Source organism: Atheta coriaria, unplaced genomic scaffold (assembly GCF_025399875.1).
Source record: "Atheta coriaria isolate IRGN ID8LTWV9N9 unplaced genomic scaffold, Caltech_Dcor_3.1 hic_scaffold_10_pilon, whole genome shotgun sequence".
Taxonomy (NCBI): Eukaryota; Metazoa; Arthropoda; class Insecta; order Coleoptera; family Staphylinidae; genus Dalotia; species Dalotia coriaria.
Genome location: NW_027045452.1, coordinates 5,986,375 through 6,005,017, shown reverse-complemented (window position 1 = coordinate 6,005,017; position 18,643 = coordinate 5,986,375). Strand labels below are relative to the sequence as shown.

The following is an 18,643-nucleotide window of genomic DNA, read 5'->3' as shown; positions in this document are numbered from 1 at the left end:
AAATGCAAACGGTACTCCAACATACTTTTTCTTATTGTCAGTGGTTGGAACTCCCGAGCACACTTCGTTAACAGTTCCTCGGCGTTGCATAAGTGCATAATATTAATTATAACGTTAATTATCTTCTAACATATGTAGCACAAAAACGACGAACGGCTGCAACCCAACACACATTAAACAAGTATAATTAGTTGCATATAACACCCAAATACTCACGTAATAGTAAAAAATAACAGAATACAGTTAGGTTTTTTCTTCTTCTTCTTCTGCTTTTTAACCATCAAGATCTGAAATATACGAATTACAAGACATTACCATACAACACACACCAAACTGTATCATTATTTTCGTTGTGTGTACAGTTAGATGTAGTCAAGTACAATTGTTTTCTGATATTATTGATGCTCACCTGTACAATCTCGTCGGATTCCAACCACGAACGAACGGATCAATTGCGCTGTCGACGTTCGTAATTCGTAATTGCCGCTTTTCGTGTTTCGCTCCGCGTCCGCGTTAAAATATTGTATTTTGTTATAGGTACATCAATCGAGCTTCTTTCTTCGAGTGGTGAGCGGAACATGCCCGCTGGAATGTGTTTCCTCTCGCACCAGATCGATTCGATTGATTGCTTCGTGTTACACTCAGCTTTCTTTGTTGCTGTAGGCTTTGTTACCGAATAGATTATGAACTCGGTGATGTCAGGAGTCATTCAGTCACTCAGTCATTCTTCAACAATTAACGGTTTGTGGTTGTTGGTTACTGCTGAGTATCGCAGTGAATGTTTTTCTCAAAAATACTTTAAAATCAACCATTAACGGAAAATGTTTTAGTTATATACTCATAACACAACTTACCTTCAAGTATAATGGAGATATGTTTTAGGTTAGTTTTTGAAGTAGTTTCATAATAATGGTTGATAGATGGCGTTAATATTTGCGAGTGCATTGTTTGTTTATGCATAAATAGCATTAACATCATTTTGCATTTATGCACATAATGCATTGTTAGTGTACCTACGAGTACAAGAACTCTGTTTATCATAAATATTTTATGTTACGTTACGGCCTGATGGAGTTTATAGCATGAATTCTGTTTAATGGTAATGCAGTGCGTATCAATGTCGTATCATGACATAGGAACATGGTAACACAATTAAAAATGCATCAAACGATCGTTAGCATTTATTACTACAGTTTTAAACTTGATATTTGTGCAATTTTTAATTCTAACCAAACTTTTTTGTAGTATAACCTAAAAAATCATAACATACATCACAAAGCGAGTGAAAAATAACGAATAATAAATAATACACGATGCGATTGCGTTCATTATAAATAAAATCACGGCATGGCACACACACACGACATCGTCCATCGAAAGCTCGCAAAGCAAAAGCTTCAGGAATAACTAAGAACAAGTCGAGCGAACGCGTTCGGTGTTCACGTCGCGCTTCCTTATTGCCTCAGCCTTTCGTTTGCAGTGGCTTCGCTTTTGTGTCACACGGGCACAACTAAGCCGTAGTCACGTTGATATCGCTCGGTAGGTTCAAATATATTGCACTGGTCGAAAGGTAAAAGTCACCTAAGTGCCTACGTAAACCATTGCAATGGTATCGCAATACTTAAATCACTTCAAAACTTCATACAATAGGCAACTTTATTTTCATCACTTCTAAGTAAATGCATAGCTGGTTGCCTACATAACTAAAAACTTATGAGTAATTTTCAGTTTTATTTATGAAACTATACGCGCTGCAATTTTCCGATTTGTTACTCACCGCTTGTTATAATATTCTATGACATAACTCATTGCACATGGCGGCATCGTGGCGGCATGGCAGTCGTATGAATAAAATCAATGCCCGCCGGTGGTTTTTAAGCGAACGGTTCATTCGTTCTTTCGCTCCTATTCTAATCATCTTTCTATGCCTTCAGTTTACTGCACAATGCGAGTAACGGACGAGTTGGGCTGGACACTAGTGCGCCAGCGCAACAAGTCGAGCAACACGTGTGCGCACAACTATTCGCCATATTTATTGCTCGTATTATATTTATTAATGCGGCTTCACGTGCATATACGGCAATAAACATGCGCGCTTGGCACGATTTGTTCCTCGTTTGTAAAATGCCCTCGATCAGTTTATTATCCCGCGAATAAATTTGCTTTCTACTTGAAGATTCCGAAATGGAGTCACATTTGAGGTTATGTCGGGGAGCACACTACACTTTTAATCAGTTTGCGTGGGTAAACATTTATTTTCGCCATGGAGCATGAAATTCAGCTCGTAAAGCATATGTCAATGTTTATTATCAGTGTAGTATCCAACATAAAATATGATTCTGTGGTGGATACACGTTCAGCTTCATAAATATTTCAGCCATGATTGAAATATGTGCTCATCTCGTGAAATTGCGTATAAAACTAAGAATGTTTGATAAGAAATAATAATGTTAACAAAAAATACATCTACTTGCGCATAAGCGGTGATAAAAGCGATAAAAACGATGATGCTATTTAAAATATCTTCATTCAGACAGTGAGCAAACTAACTTTGACGTGTTGAAAAAGAAAAATCAAATTGAAACGATGTGAGTTTAATATGAAGTTTGTTCAGATGATGGTTTGAGTAAACACAAAACATAATAGAGATACAAATCATAAGCATACGAATGCGAATACAAATTGGAAAAGTTATAAATGAATTTAGGGATATTGTGATTTTGAGAGGTGTACGAAAGGTGCTTATTCAAGGACCAAAATTATAAATGTATATTTTCGGAGAATTCAGGCCCTACACCTTCATTACACTATATTTTACATGTAAAACATTAAATTTTACACATTTAATACGCAATAACCACATTTATAGTTCTACTAGCTTTTGCCCGTTGACATAGTATGTGTCAATTCAATCAATAAGATTCGCAATTTTATTTTAAAGAAATTAATTATATAAAGAATTGCTAATAATGCACTTTAGCGCGCCATCTCGGTTTCAACTATTAAACTATAACTATGATTGAATCTCAATGCCAACTTTTATCCCATAGAAAAAGGCTGTCTTTAGGGTTTTCCCGGCAATTATTTGAATTTTTCTCGCAATAAAACCTTTCCTTGGACTTTAACGAACATTTAAAAAAAATAATTGTCCGAATTGGTTTAGGCGTTGTTGAGTTATGCGCTTACCAACACATTTTGCGATTCATTTTTATATTATCTTGTCATTTAACAATATATCATAAACATGTTTAATTTCACTAACATAAATCACTTATAAATTGCTCAGCGAGCGAAACACACGGAATTTTTGCACATCATCAATAAAAATATTCCCATCCACAATCGTTTGTCTGATGTAAACGAGGTAATTGAGTTCCACGTTGTAAGTAAACGCTAAATAATTGATTTCTTCTTTAAGGCGATGGTTTCTAGCCAAACCACTTGAACACCTTTGCCTACAGCTATTTTTCTATGCTTCGAATAACTGCGCTGTAAGATACCCATATAATTTTAGAATTTGCAAAGTGTTAAAGAATTGTTTCTAATTTTTCAAATTGTCCGAAATTATTATTCCTGTCAATCACTTTCGGCCAGAACCGGTGTAATGAATGCACCTACGCGTGCGAATTTTTATATTCGCAAACATAACCTATTATACTCGCTCTTGTTAGCCATACGCAGCGAATATTAGTCACGCACGAACAATACGTGCATTAAACGGCCGTAAATAAAAGCGCACATACTCACAAGACATTACATTAAGGCACTACACGTTCGCTTGCCAATTAAACGACAATTAAACAATCAGACACCATAAAAATCATTGTACACTGATTGTTTTCGACAATTTATATCCTGTTCTACTTACCTACAATCAAACAATCAAAAAAGGGAAATTTTATGAATTTAAGTGATTTCAATGTTTATTTGTAGGTTATGTATCGTGCAAATTATAAAACAACCTTTTTTTGCCCATTTTTCATTTCTTTTATCTGTTATAATAAATAAAAGTGATAAATTATATTCGGCCTGTGTAAACATGCAGATAAAAACGAGCACGAAAAGAAATTTAATTGGAATGCATGCGGTGCGATTAATTTATTAATAAATTAACAATAAGTCACCTTTTGCATGCGCAGTCGAATCACACAAGTTCAACATCATAATGAGCATCGTAAACAGGGCGTTACTACAAATATGCAATTATATTGTACACTGCTGTAGGTTCGCGTATATGTAAAGTTGCAAACGCCAGATAAAGCAGAGGAAAAGTAAAGCTATAACACGAGTGCGCAGCACGCGCTCGTAAAATGTGTGAATACAAAGTTTCAGTGCATTTATTTAGTGTAATAAAAGGGTTGCACTGCAAGTACGCGCTACAAATCTACGTGTTTATGTTGTACCATTGAAAATTAACAATAAAAGCTAATTATACCTTAAAACATACAAATTGTACAACTTTTCTAATGTTAATTGGTGTTTCTAGGTTAGTTTAATGCATAGTTACGCCATCTTTTAACAAAAATTATAGCTGATATAATTTTACTGCTTAACGGGTTGCATAATTTATTTTAAGTAAAATATAGGTGAAAAATACGTTGAAACTTAAAAAAAGAAGTGGCAACATTGTCTTACTCTATACTCTACCATTACTTTAGATATAGTAGCAGAGACAAGCAACAAGTAAATAGCTGCAGCCAGCAATACAAACCACCATGCGGTGCTGTGTTTCGCGCTGCCGCAGATCGATATCGCGCTGGAATTTATAAGCGTCATAAAAACGAGTACAAAATCTATAATTTGATTGCTGACAAACTATAGCCACGCCACGCCGCGGCACAGCAAGCTCTCTTGCAATTGGAAATTATGCGAGATCTCTTGATCTGCGCCATCTGCAGGCATGCAGGCATACCAACACAAACAAATGAATGCTTCCCAATGATACGGAATGCGGCGATAGCGACAGCGAAGCGAAAATGAAACATAATTAAGAAAATCTTCCACCAGGCGCACATTCCTTGGGAAGAGCAAAAGATTCTGATCTTTTTCCCCAAGCCAACAATGAAAATTATTTAAATTAACCAATATTTACTGCGAGGTGAGGTTAAGTTAGGTTAGGTTGGTAATACTTGTGCATAAAATGTAATTGTCGAGTGTCTAGAAGCAGATATCGGCAGTAGTATAAATTTATACGTAATCGTTATAATCTTTATTGGTAGGGACATCGAATAGACTCCGTTGTAGTTACAAGGACTACTAATACCGAAATGACCGCGCACATATCCTCTACTTTATTCGACATTTAGCACCACCGCGCAAGCACAAAGTGTTTACACACGCGCGGCGCGGTAATAAGCGTAAACCATTCGAAAGAAATGCAGTAAAAGTGGAAAATAAATTTATGCTTCTTTCGCGTTCATATGTAAAGCTATACAACGCAAAATATAAAATAAAATGGCGGCGGAGCACTACAATGTTGCATTTAAGTGACATTTGTGACTTTATCTTGGATAATACTAATATTTATGACGTTTTTTAAACTAGAAATAACTTAGAATTATAATATCTATTGTTATATGATAAATTATTTAAAATCTATCAATTTTATACCTATTTTGGCCTCAGTTGTGAGTTATTCACTTGTTTTTGTAGTTTTGTGGTTTTTGGTGGTATTATTAACGAATGCTAATTGCAGACAACACGAAAGGTTAAATTGTAAAATTGTTGAATTGTCGAATTGCCAAAGATATTTATTCAACTTGAAAAAAACAACATGAATTCCTTGAATGCGTAATGACCCGTCGCCGATGCCGACACCGACACGTACGAGTATTTGCGTTGTACTCCTCCGCGCTTCGGTTGGTTTGTGTGTTTTAGCTCTGACTGCCATGTCTGACGTCCATTTATTTTCGCCGCTGAATGTATGGGCGAGCGCGGCGAGTTTGGGTTTCCGCGGTGTTATGGACTGTGGTAATTTGTTAATGTACCAGCTAAACTGTACACTACCAACAGCCTCAACAATTAGACAGAGAAATATAATAAATGGCATTGTGGCTGTACATTACCAATGGAACGAATTAAATTCTGCTTGAAAGATTTCCAGAATGTTGAATACTGTTAACATAACCTATATTTTAAAAAGCGTCATCTGATAGAGGTTAGGTTAACATTGAATCAATTAACATTTGTGTTTTTTTGGTTAGGTTTTACTTTCAAATGCACTTTAAAGTTGAGAAAAATGTGTGATTTCTTTCAATTGTTTTCTGTGCACCGCACATCGTTTATTATCCCAGCCGCGTTTGTTTCTGCCGATGTCTCGGCGCATTAGCGGGCGGCGGTCGTATTGTAGATGGTGCATGACATCATTTCCTGTCCTGCTCCGACGATTCCTCTCGCGCCCGCCATGTACACACCTATATCGCTGGCCGAAGCAATTACAACTTGGCTGCGAGCCACAAAAAAGAATACACGCTCGGGTGCTGAGGAAGAACCTCTGACAAAAGTACCACCAACGAACTAGACTTTACTAGACATTAACAACGCACCGATGAATCGCACAAAAAAAGTGCAAAAATTCAATTTTTTCTAAAAAATTTACAAAAACTTCGAAAAAATTGCCGAAAAATTAAAAAATTAAAGAAAAATGTATTTCTCTCAATAAAAGTGTTTGCATTTATTGTAAAATTGTGATTTCTATTAAAATATCTATTAAATCTTAAAATGTCAAAAATGTAAATTTTCTAATTTATATTCTCTATGTGTATAAGTTTACATATTTTTGTCACATCGCATACAAGTCGCAATCGAAATCATAAATTTAAATCGATGCTACCAGTTTAGAATAATAATGTCAGGACAACACTTCATACTCATACTTCATACTAATAAATAGCCATAAGATGAAAACAATTCAAGTATGTTCTCAATATTTGTGACTCAACGTTAAACTATGACACAAGGTGTGACTTAGTAAACAAACTGTCACCGAAGAAAAATATATACCCGCAAAAGGTGATTAAATTTAGAGTAGAATTTTTAAGTGGAAGTAATAAATATGTATGACGTCTGTTGATAATCTCTTACCTGGAATCGGAGTTATTTCGAGCGACAAATTAAATCGAGATTTTCATTTTGTGCGCTTGGGTTAGACCTTGATGTTTCAATTTATTCATTCATGCTCTTTCCACGTACTCATTTACTTGTATGTTGGTAGTGATTATTCGTTACATATTAATTTGTAAAACATGACGGTTATACATTATTAGCTTTCTAAAGGGAATGTGAATCATCTATAATGTAAAAATGAATCGCAAAATGTGTTGGTAAGCGCATAACTCCACAACGCCTTGACGAATTTGGCCAATTCTTTTTATCAAATGTTCGTTAAAGTCCAAGGATGGTTTTTACGACAAGAAAAGTCGAATAATTGCCGGGAAAACCCTAAAAACAGCAATTTTCTATAGGATAAAAGTTGGCATTGAGATTCAATCATAGTCATAGTTAAATAGTTGAATCCGAGATGGCGCGCTAAAGTGCGTTATTAGCAATTCTTTATATAATTAATTTCTTTAAAATATAATTGCGAATCTTATTGATAGATTTGACACATACTATGTCTAGAACAAGAGAATAAAAACGAATTACATTTTTATTAAACACTACCGGGACGAAGTCGCGGGCAAAATCTAGTACTAGTATGAAATTAATTTTCCAGGGACCCTAAATGTTACCAACGTAAATTTTCTAACCAAATCTTAACCTAACTTAAATTATTTTCTACTAATGAGTAAGAATAACTACATTAGAATTAAATTAGATTTTTTTTCTTAAAATAGACTTCATATCGATTTTCACTCAGTTACAACATCTCAATTTTCACGGAAACCTTACTCTTCTTGTAACCTGCCCGCCTGTCGGCGGTAGATGATTAACCGCAATGACGAATGTGCGCCCAAGGCAAATTAGCGTGTCCACCTCAATAAATAAGGTAATGTGATGAGTAAACCTATTGTGGGCTCGCGCATCCCGACGCACTCGGACGTGAGGTAACACAAGAGCAAACAATCGTCGGGTGTCTCGTCACAAGCTGGCTGAACTCAAGCAAACAGGAAGTTGGTAATTAATACACGAAACTTGTGCGCTAACTGCGCGACCTGCTACAACACTGATGACTGATGCAAAACCACCAAGCGCACAGTAAAAACATTACTCTTTTAATGGTGCTAACTAACTAACTATGAAGACCAAACATGAAAGGTAGACAGGAACAACTAACAAATCAAACATGTTACGCAGAGTTATGAATATTATAGTAATAGGTCCAGGTGGAACAATAACTCACAGAATTATTCAGTGATAGTTTGAAATGTGCCTTTATGTAGAAGTTTTGTTTATGAATTATTAAGTAACTACTAACCCTCAACAGTCTGGCACCTCATAAACAAATGTCAAAAGTTAACAAAAGTAGATATAACAATCCATAATATAAAAATAAATCGCAAAATGTGTTGGTAAGCCCATAACTCAACAACTCCTTGACCAATTTGGCCAATTATTCTTTTAATATGTTTGTTAAAGTCCAAGGATGGTTTTTACGGCGAGAAAAATTTGAATAATTGCCGGGGAAACCCTAAAAACAGCTCTTTTCTATAGGAAAAAAGTTGGCATTGAGATTCAATCATAGTTATAGTTAAATAGTTGAATCCTAGATGGCGCGTAGAAGTGCATTATTCTTTATATAATTTAATATCTTTAAAATAAAATTGCGAATCTTATTAATAGAATTCACACATAGGTACTATGCCTAGAACAAGAGAGTAAAAACAAATTACATTTTTATTAAACACTACCGGAACGAAGTCGCGGGTAAACGCTAGTACTAAATAGATTTATGTGTATCTGAAATAGATATTATTGTTCTTCCCACGGAAAGTTAATCCTTAAATAATCTTATTATTCCATGCAATAGAAACATAAATTATAATAAGATATATATTGAAAAAGTGCGAAATATAAATTGCGCGAGAAAACAATTGAAATTAAAGATTTAATATCTTTTCTATGCTTAATTAACTTTATAATCAAAATAAATTATTTCTTAGAATGAAATAATGTTTATATTACACACATGAATCATTTTTATATTGCGTTTATATTGTTATGAAATCACAATATACGATAAACTTATATTTTGGTGTGAAAATAACTTACAACTCAGATTTCATCCTCTTATAGACGGATTTTCATGAAATCCTTTCTGAATAGATTTTCTACGCCTACATAAGAATCTACCTGTTAAAAATAAAGTTTCTACCTTTTATATATTCTGAGAAATCGCTATTTTATATATTTTTAAAATTTAAATTTATGACTTTTCGTAGAAATCGTAATAATAATAACCCAGCAATTTAAAAATAGTTTAACCCCCATTGTATCTTAATTATTGTTAGATAATATAGATAATTATCGGGTCGGTGCAAAAGGGAAAAGGCAAAAAGAAAAAAAAGACGGCATTCGGATAATGAATTTAATGGCGGCACTATGCAGCCACTTTGTGCTCTTTTTTCTATATTCTTTCGGCCATTATATTAATTAAGTCGGATAATTAGTGATAATTATCGAGTGCGAGTGTGCGCCTATTATTATCGTCATAATTAGTTATAAAAGTTTCAGCCATTGCACGTCGACTTTTATTTTTATTCTGGCTTTGTTTTGTTGCGTTTTTTTTGTTTATTTCAATTCAATTGTTTTGCTTTTGAATCCAATTTCACTTTCATGTGTAATGAATGTATATTGTTTACATTTTTACCTTGCAACGCAGACAATAATAATATTCAGATAAAACTTGCATAAAAATAATAATAACTGAGTTTATAATGAATAGTTTTGGTACTTACATGATGGAACTTCATTTCACTTGTAGGAAATTAAAGAAACTTCATCAATAAGTTCACGTATTTATTATTACTGCGACATGTTTCACTACACTGCAACAACTGATATTCCAGCTGATAATTATCATTGTGGTGCTATCTATCGGTTATTTTTGTACTATTGATGATATTGCACGATATTCACAACCTCACACACAAAAACCTAACTTCCAATGCATTTGGGTCTTGATGAAGTTTTGTATGTGTAATATTTGTGGCAATACCGTTTTCCGCGCCGTCGCATTCGCGTTTTCAAGGCGAGCGCATTTCATTTCCTCGCAGAAATACTTTCACGTTTCAGGATGTGCGCTGCGCATCAGCATCAATTCGCCCGGAGTGCGCGCAGTGGGAAAATTAAAATAATGCAAGCGGAATGGATGTGGATGTGATGGAATCTTCCTGCTTTGCTTTACTAAATAATTTATCCACACGTTTTACGAATGCAATTTGCTCACGTTTCTTTAATGGATAATAAACTCCCGACAGATGTTAGTGTTAGTTACGTGATAGTAAAGAAATTCCATGCGCTGGCAATGATTTATTGGGATTATAAAAATTCCTCATGAATTATCAGTTACAACATTTCGTATCTGCTGGGAAATCAAGCTTAGCATTTAAATATTTTAATATGACATAACTAAGATGCACTTAATATCAGTTTTTATAAATTGTTTATTTTTTGTTGCAGGTAAGAGTTTCATTGAATAAAAAAGGATAATGGAATTATAAAAGGTATTTATTAAGTTTTTTTGTAGTTAAACACTCTGTAGAGGAGGTAGGTTTTTTACAACGTAAGTAAATATTAATCAACGAAAAGTTGTAGATATAATAAATATGGATTTTATACCGTTACTTCATTTAATTTAAGAAGTTTGCTAACACATTTGACTATAAACTATGATTTCAAGAATTTTTCGTAATGGAAATGAGTCATAAATTAAATTTCTCGCTGGATCTACACCTACACATCATACTTATTAGATATTATTTATAGCTCACGAAATACATCAACATTAACTTTAATTGTAATTCTAATATGGTTTCTCGTGTACCCACACTTTGTTGCTATAGCAATAGTAAATATCAATTTATTTACTTTACTAGACCGTTTTTATATCTTCACAAGAAATAAAAAAAACTCAGTGAAAATGAATTTAAATAATAATCAAATTAAAAAACGAGTTTGGTTATGCAGTGAGAACTTATGCAACTTTATGCGCATCAAATCAATAAAAACACAATAAAGCGAAGCGATGAGAAGACGCCGCCGATGGCGCAAGGCTGAATTGAATGGTTAAAGATCACACAAAGAAAAAAACACAACATAAGAGTGTCGTCGACATCACATCTGCCGCGAGTATCACACCAACACCGTGCGGTTAATCGTGTCATCATCGTTGCAATTCTCTACTTGATGCGAAACGTTGAAACTTTCTTTTCCTTATAAAGCACTCAACGACTGTATAAGCATTGATATTACGACATCCAAATCGGGAATAAATTTCCAACCGAAACCAATCAGAAAGTAAAAGTATTTTATTTCACGCATTTTGTTTAATTATTTTGAAAAATCAACATATTAAGATCTTGATGCGATGGTGATGATGGTGGGTAAATAGCACATGCACGAAATGGCAAAGCATGACCGTTTGGATGTTGGAAAGGACGCGGTGAACGGACGAGCGGACGGCTAATGTGGTTTTAAAACGCGCTTAACAGTACACCTCCGTCGTCCGCGCGGCATGATCTCATAGAATTTCGCGCGGCTGCAATAGACGCGAAATGGCGCACGGCGTCCATTTCACGAGTAGGAGAGCGGAGAACCGCTAGTCAGAGACTCAGGCGCGGAAAGATCGTCCGCTTCATCCTCTCGCTGTCGTCGCCGGGATTGCTCTTTACGTTCACTAACACAACGGTGATGTATCCGCTCGACGAGATCTTTTAGCACGTTTTCGTCGCTGGGTGCACACACATAATGTTTAAACTTTGAATATATCATATCTATTTATCTCTAACGTATGTTATATGCAACCATACAATAGTGAAGTTTGTTAATTGGGTTGCCTATATGATATAAAAACGAATAAAATGTCTGTGGGTAAATTACAGATAATCAGCGTCTATAAAAATACCGCGTTATTTAAGTTTGTGTGTTTAAGTGTGTGAATGTCGATAGGTTGCCCTCCATCGACCATCGTGGTACATTCCTGCATGTGCATTCTTTTCATGTTCAAATGATGCGTTCCCACTGTGCTTTTACTTTATGCTCCTAGCATAAACTTTATAGTGTAATAGTACTGCGTTCTGTGTACACAGATTAAAAAATATTTTCAACTGAATTCGATTGCCTGATATTTATTCTATGGAAACTCTTAACGCACAACAAATATTTATCAAATTAAAGTTAATTACTAAACAACTTTAAAATATTTTCAATGGAAACTTGGTTGCAGACAATTACAATCTAACCTAAAATGTATGCTATTTTTATTTTTAGAATGAACATAGTGTATGTAAATATGTAACGTATGTGGTTTCATTGTAATAATTCCAGTCCGATAATAATCGCGATAATGACCACAAAATGAATAAAAAAGAACGCATGCGCAGTGTACAACAGAAATTGTACTTGCTTGTGTGTGTGTTATCCAAAAGACAGAATGGTTTCATTCGGGCGATCTTGGCGCTTGTAGCATCTATACCATCAATGCGTCCGCGCATTCATGCATCAAGAGTTTTTCGCAACTGACTCACCTTGAACATTATTCGCACTTTTGCGCAATGGTACGCACATTGCACGAGTTTACTCTTCATGCATCATCTGTTCGACACGATCATTTAATGTCGAATGTATTTTTCAATCATTTACAAGCAAAAATCCGACGGAAACAATGTTAACCTTAAAATTCATTTCTAACCGCACATTTTGCATGCACTGTATAAAAGTATTGGACGCTTCATTGAGTAGCTAAGCATATTTATGCGAATTCTATGAATAAACGCGAAGACAGGATCATAATTGAATGGTCGGATAGTTGGGCTGGTAAGATGTAAAATGCAAGCAAAAAGTGCGCTGCAACCCGCATGTGCGCAACAAGTAATGTCACAATATGCATACAGTGCGTATTCACAACTAATGCCTGATTAAAATATGAATTATATTATAAATGGTTTAAGTACCAATTGCTAAACATGCAGTATAGGTAAATGCTTCGACGACTAAATTGAAAAAATCACGATTTATGAGTAAAAACCCCTGCGCAAAAATTTACGACTGGCGATTATTAAAACTTCCAATTAAACGTTAACACGTACAACGCGTCGAGGGAATGTGCCGCTTGCAAGTACGCACGAGAGCGATGAGTTATTAATAAATGCTAGTTAGAGGGCAACAACAAGTGCCTATAACTTGATAGCTTCGACGATTTCAGCGATGCGAAATTTGATTTGTAGTTTTTGTGATAATTTTAATTAATTTTCATCGCAGCGCGCATTTTTTTAATGGCCACGAGCAAATTGGTTAGATAATTGAAAAATTCACGAACCAAATTCGATTTTATGCATGAAATATTAAAATAACTATTCATTAAAATTAAATAAGTGAATAATTCTTTAAAAATCTATTTATACGTTTGTGTGGGCATAAAAAAACTGAATGAAACGTTAACGCATGAAATGCAGTTGTGAAAAGTGTTGCTCGTGGACGGTATTGGAAATAATTAATAGTGAATGGGATGCACTGTGCACTGTGCACTTTTAATAATGACCAAGCACAATTTCCGAGCGCAGAGCTAAATGCGAAATGCACCGAAACAAAAACGCACCGCAAAAAGCGCGATACGAGATGATATTCATTCCGCCGCACGTTCGCTGGCACTTTGTGCGCCAACGACGCCATATTTCTAATCTTTGCGAATACAAACGGCAGCGAGTTTATAAAAACAACAAAGTAACAAACAAGAGTAAAATTGATGCGATACGACAAACACTATGAGTAAGTGCACGAGAAATTCTTTGTAAAAGTGGTTCAAAAATATTTCAAAAATATCTAAAAATGGTTTATTCAACTTTTACTTTTGTTCTCAGTCGGTAGGTAATTCATGCGAAGTAATAAATAAATTCTCCACGTCACGGAGCCGTATTGAGCGCTACGAAAATGTTAAATCGGTCGTTTTACGACGACCTCGACTTCAATTTCTTTGTATCTGAGTGCATAAATCTTCAGCTCTTTCAACTCTTACTTTTTTATTCATTGAAATTATTAAAACGCATAAACATCGTCCTTGTTTTGAGAAATATTAAATTTGTTTATTATAGGCAACCAACGTTGCATAACCTCCACTTTCATTTGATATAATACAGCAATTTGCTCTATCTAGACAGATATTTAACATTCCATCTTGTGTGTGGTTGGTACTCGTATGAACTTCCTGTTCCTTGTTGTCCGGAGTGGCCGCGCCCGATAGTTTCGACGCCTGCGAACATCTGCAGGAATGCGAATGCGCACCACTTATTGCACCGCATCGCGTGCTCACTTTTACGTTCGGGGCAATTACGCCTGAGCAATTAAACGCGGTCGCGCCGCCTTTCGCTTTCATGCATCGCATGAACACCGCATATTATATTCTGCGATGTCTCACTACAGCCGAGCACCAGTAACCAGAAAACAAGCGTAACTCGTAAATTAATAATTCACAACTTTAGTATAGTAATAATAATATATTTCATGAGAATTTGCGAAATTTTTAATATAAAAATGAATGGCAAAATGTGTTGGAAAGCGCATAACTCAACAACGCATAGATCAATTTGGCCAATTCGTTTTTTAAAATGTTCAATAAAGTCCAAGGATGGTTCTTACGGCAAGAAAAATTCGAATAATTGCCAGGAAAACCCTAAAAACAGCCCTTTTCTATAGGATAAAAGTTGACATTGAGATTCATTCATAGTTATAGTTAAATAGTTGAATCCGAGATTGCGCGTTAAAATGCATTATTAGCAATTCTTTATATAATTCATTTCTTTAAAATAAAATTGCGAATCTTATTGATGGAATACTATGTCTAGAACAAGAAAGTAAAAACAAATTACATTTTTATTAAACACTACAGATACGAAGTCGCGGGCAAAAGCTAGTTTTAAATGAAAATATTAAATAATAATTTGCGGTTAAATGTGGCCAAATTTTCAGATTTTAGTTGTAAAGCCGGAAAACCGGCAAAGTTTAAATTAAATTAAACATCCCAGGCGTCAGTGCATGCTGTGCATCCGCAAACAGATATAACGTGATGAAAGTTTTATTTTTTATATTAAACAAACATTGAGCATTGCGGCAGCAGTGCATTTATCTACACATATTTACATCCGAAATGGTGGTGCGCAATTTTGTTTGTTTACAATAGTTCGAAAAATGCCGCTGTGGGAAATGACGGCTCAATGTGTCTATCCATAGAAAATTGAAAATTCAGAAAATGGATTGCAGTTAACTCCACCACAACAAAACTTTAAAAAACTGAAAATTTCACTAGAATACACAAAATATACATTTTTTTATACAAGTGTATAAAGTATTACTTTACACACTGTTCAATTTAATCAATGCATTTGTTGACTGTGTTTTTCTTTGTAACATTGTTGAGGATTGCGCCGGTTGGAACGCAACGAGTCCGACGTGCGGAGGCTGCAAAAAGCGTCGCGCAATGGGTGCAATAAAAAGACGTGGAACGTGTCCCAAGGATAACGACTTTCAATCAAACGCTTTTGAACACCCGTACGCGCATTTTGCGCGTTCGCACACATGTTCGCCGGCATACCGTGTGGCCGCGGCTGGAAAAATGTTAATCTAGATCAGCATAAATTTTACGCTATTCACGCATTCGAACAGAGATTAAATTACTTTAGCTTTAAGACAGAACAAAGGGTTTATAAAACCCCCACACTAATAACTTCAGATAAATTATATACCTGTGTGTTTTATAAACTTTACTTGCAGTTGTGACATTTTTATTGTTTACTAGCTTTTCTTCGCGACTTCGTCCCGGTAGTGTTTAATAAAAATGTAATTTGTTTTTTACTTTCTTGTTCTAGATATAGCGTGTGTAAATTCTATCAATAAGACTCATAATTTTATTTTAAAGAAATTAATTATATAAAGAATAGCTAATAATGCACTTCAGCACGCCATCTTGGATTCAACTATTTAACTATAACTATGATTGAATCTTAATGCCAACTTTTATCCTATAGAAAAGGGCTGTCTTTAGGGTTTTTCAAGCAAATATTCGAATTTTTATCGCCGTAAAAACCATTCTTGGACTTAAACAAACATTTAAAAAAAAGAATTTGCCAAATTGGTTAAGGCATTGTTGAGTTATGCGCTTTCCAACTGATTTTACGATTCTTTTTTAAATTATAGATTGTATATTACGTTTTTCTTAGGAAAATCTGTGTTTGAAGCACCAAAATATGAAATTTATGATTCGTCATTGCATCCAGACGTTGAGAAAATTAATCTAATTCCAAAAGGGAGGCTTTCCAATATATAGAAGGAAAAAATCTCAAATCGAATGTCCAGGACTATAAAAGTTTAACTGCTGGCTATAAACTTAATGTTTGTGTGCAAACGACTGGATAAATTGATCAATATGAACCAGAAAAGTAAACAAACCGTTAAAACAGTATGATTGCTTGACAATTACTTAATTATACATTTAGTTACATTTTAATTTAATTTCTATGAAAATTTTAATTTAAATCTGCATGAAAATGTATTTAGTGACAAGCGTATCATGAAACTGGAAGTGTCTTTAATTTATAGCGCCTTTTAATACTTAACGTGGTGTGTCGATGCCGACATAGACTAGTTCTCGCTTCTTGCGCGGCCTCCTTGAGTCAGAGACCTGTTAGCCATGGCGGTCGCAGGCGCAGACACCTACGCCAAGTCTCCTCCGCATCAGCGCTGCCAAGCGAGGCGATTATACGACGATTATGCGCCCGAACCGCAAACGGTGAATCGCAAAACGCCCAAGCACCACGGCGACGACGACGTCGACCCAGCTAACTTACAAACTTTTTTTTCCGCTCCTTCTCGGGCGATAGACGCATAAATACGAAATAAGAAGTCGAAGTCGACGTCGCATCTGCATAATGCTGGCTGGAGCCGGGAACTTTATTGGATTCATGAATTACACCGCAGTACAGAGCAAAAAAAAAACTCAATCGATAGCAAAGTGCACAAACACCTAAAGATTGTAATGTATTAATATATTTCTCAGCGCAGGGATGGCAAGGATAAAGACCAAGGAGTGTCGCCGAAAACTGTCCTGTGCTCAAAGGAAGCCATAAAATATTGATGGCGCTATAAATTGTTTTATAGCAAATCGTTTTTGCATTCACAGTGGTAAAGTACCTACCCATAGACATTTAGACATTTGTGGTTTCAGCTAGTAAAGTTATTCACGTTTTATTATTGCGATTGTAAATATTTTCATGATTTTTAATGCAACATCCTGTGGACATCGTTTACCTTGATTTGTCACGCATTTTCATGCTCATAAATAAATCACCTCCGAAGCCCAATAAAGTTTACAAAGTTCAACAAGAGAACTCAACTTGTATTGCCAGACAAATTTGGCAATACACGAATCTACGAATTAAATCTTTAATCTCAATGTCTGTGGGTTGAGTTTACGTATTTGTAAGCCATGAAACTCTTAATATAAGCAAACAAAGAAAGCAACATTTGTTGGAATTTATAATGAGGCTGTTGGTCTTGCTTTTTGGTAGTGCAAGTGGGCCACTATTTTGGCAATGTTCACTTTCGAATTTACTGATCAAGAATTGCCTTCGGCCAATAATATGTTTAAAATGTATTCATGGCATTCAAATGTTAATGCTTTATATTTATCATAATGTGGTAACTTTTTTTCTTGTGAGATTTGAGTGGTCAGATGCAAATGTCACATTCACGGCCACAATTTACGTAATCCTAACCATATTTTATTTCACTGCATGGTAGGCAACCCAATATACATTCCTATAGCTTGCACAATGTTGCACTTAACTTGTTGAATCTTCTAAAACCTCTAAACATGAACACTTATGGGACTATCATGCTTCAAATCCATTAGTCGTGTCCTAGGAGGCCATTTTAAGTAATCGCCGCAATTCGTTATCGGTGTCAACGAGACGCATAACGACACATCCCAAATGTACCTTACATTTACCAATGCGGAATCTACAATTTTATCACACACACACACACACACGTTGATATTCTAAGACGCGGAGGTGGTACGATTGCTCCGAGCATTTCTACGCTCTGAGGTGTATCGTTAAGCACTCGAAGCAATTGCACTAGTTGCATCCAATCCGCCGGAGAACACTTATATTACTCTAATTTCCACTATCTGGTGCGCCGCGCCGCTGATGAGCATACTTTGCAAGTGCCCTTTCTTTACGCGGCCCGGCTGTTTGCATAATCACCCAGCCGGGGCATTAATAATACCTTTATGGTTGGCACTGAGCGAGCACTCTCATTTGAAAGCGAAAGCATTTATTATGTTTATGCCTTCGTTTAGCCACGACTAAGCTAAGACTTAACAAGATTAATTGAATTAAATCACCTGCTATCAGTCTATCAGAGCAAATGCCTACAAAAGAGCCGACGTTATTAATTGTTAAATGAGATACAATTAGGAAGCATAGCAGTA

At 35.4% G+C, this 18,643-nt stretch overlaps 1 protein-coding gene and 1 long non-coding RNA gene across 5 annotated transcripts in view; one reads left to right on the top strand and one right to left on the bottom strand.

Annotated features, from left to right (window-relative positions):
* The window catches only part of pot (zona pellucida domain protein papillote), a 33,673-nt gene that overhangs the window by 11,142 nt on the left and 3,888 nt on the right, over nucleotides 1-18,643 (top strand). The gene's annotated exons all lie outside the window — the stretch shown is intronic.
* Nucleotides 217-10,039, bottom strand: LOC135801116 (uncharacterized). 2 transcript variants are annotated; one of them, XR_010550305.1, is made up of 4 exons: nucleotides 9,897-10,039; nucleotides 855-1,030; nucleotides 410-796; nucleotides 217-287 (listed from the first exon to the last, which is right to left on the bottom strand). It is a non-coding gene; the product is annotated as an uncharacterized lncRNA (long non-coding RNA). The 2 variants fall into 2 exon arrangements; XR_010550304.1 differs by having other exon boundaries at nucleotides 855-1,013; nucleotides 9,897-9,985.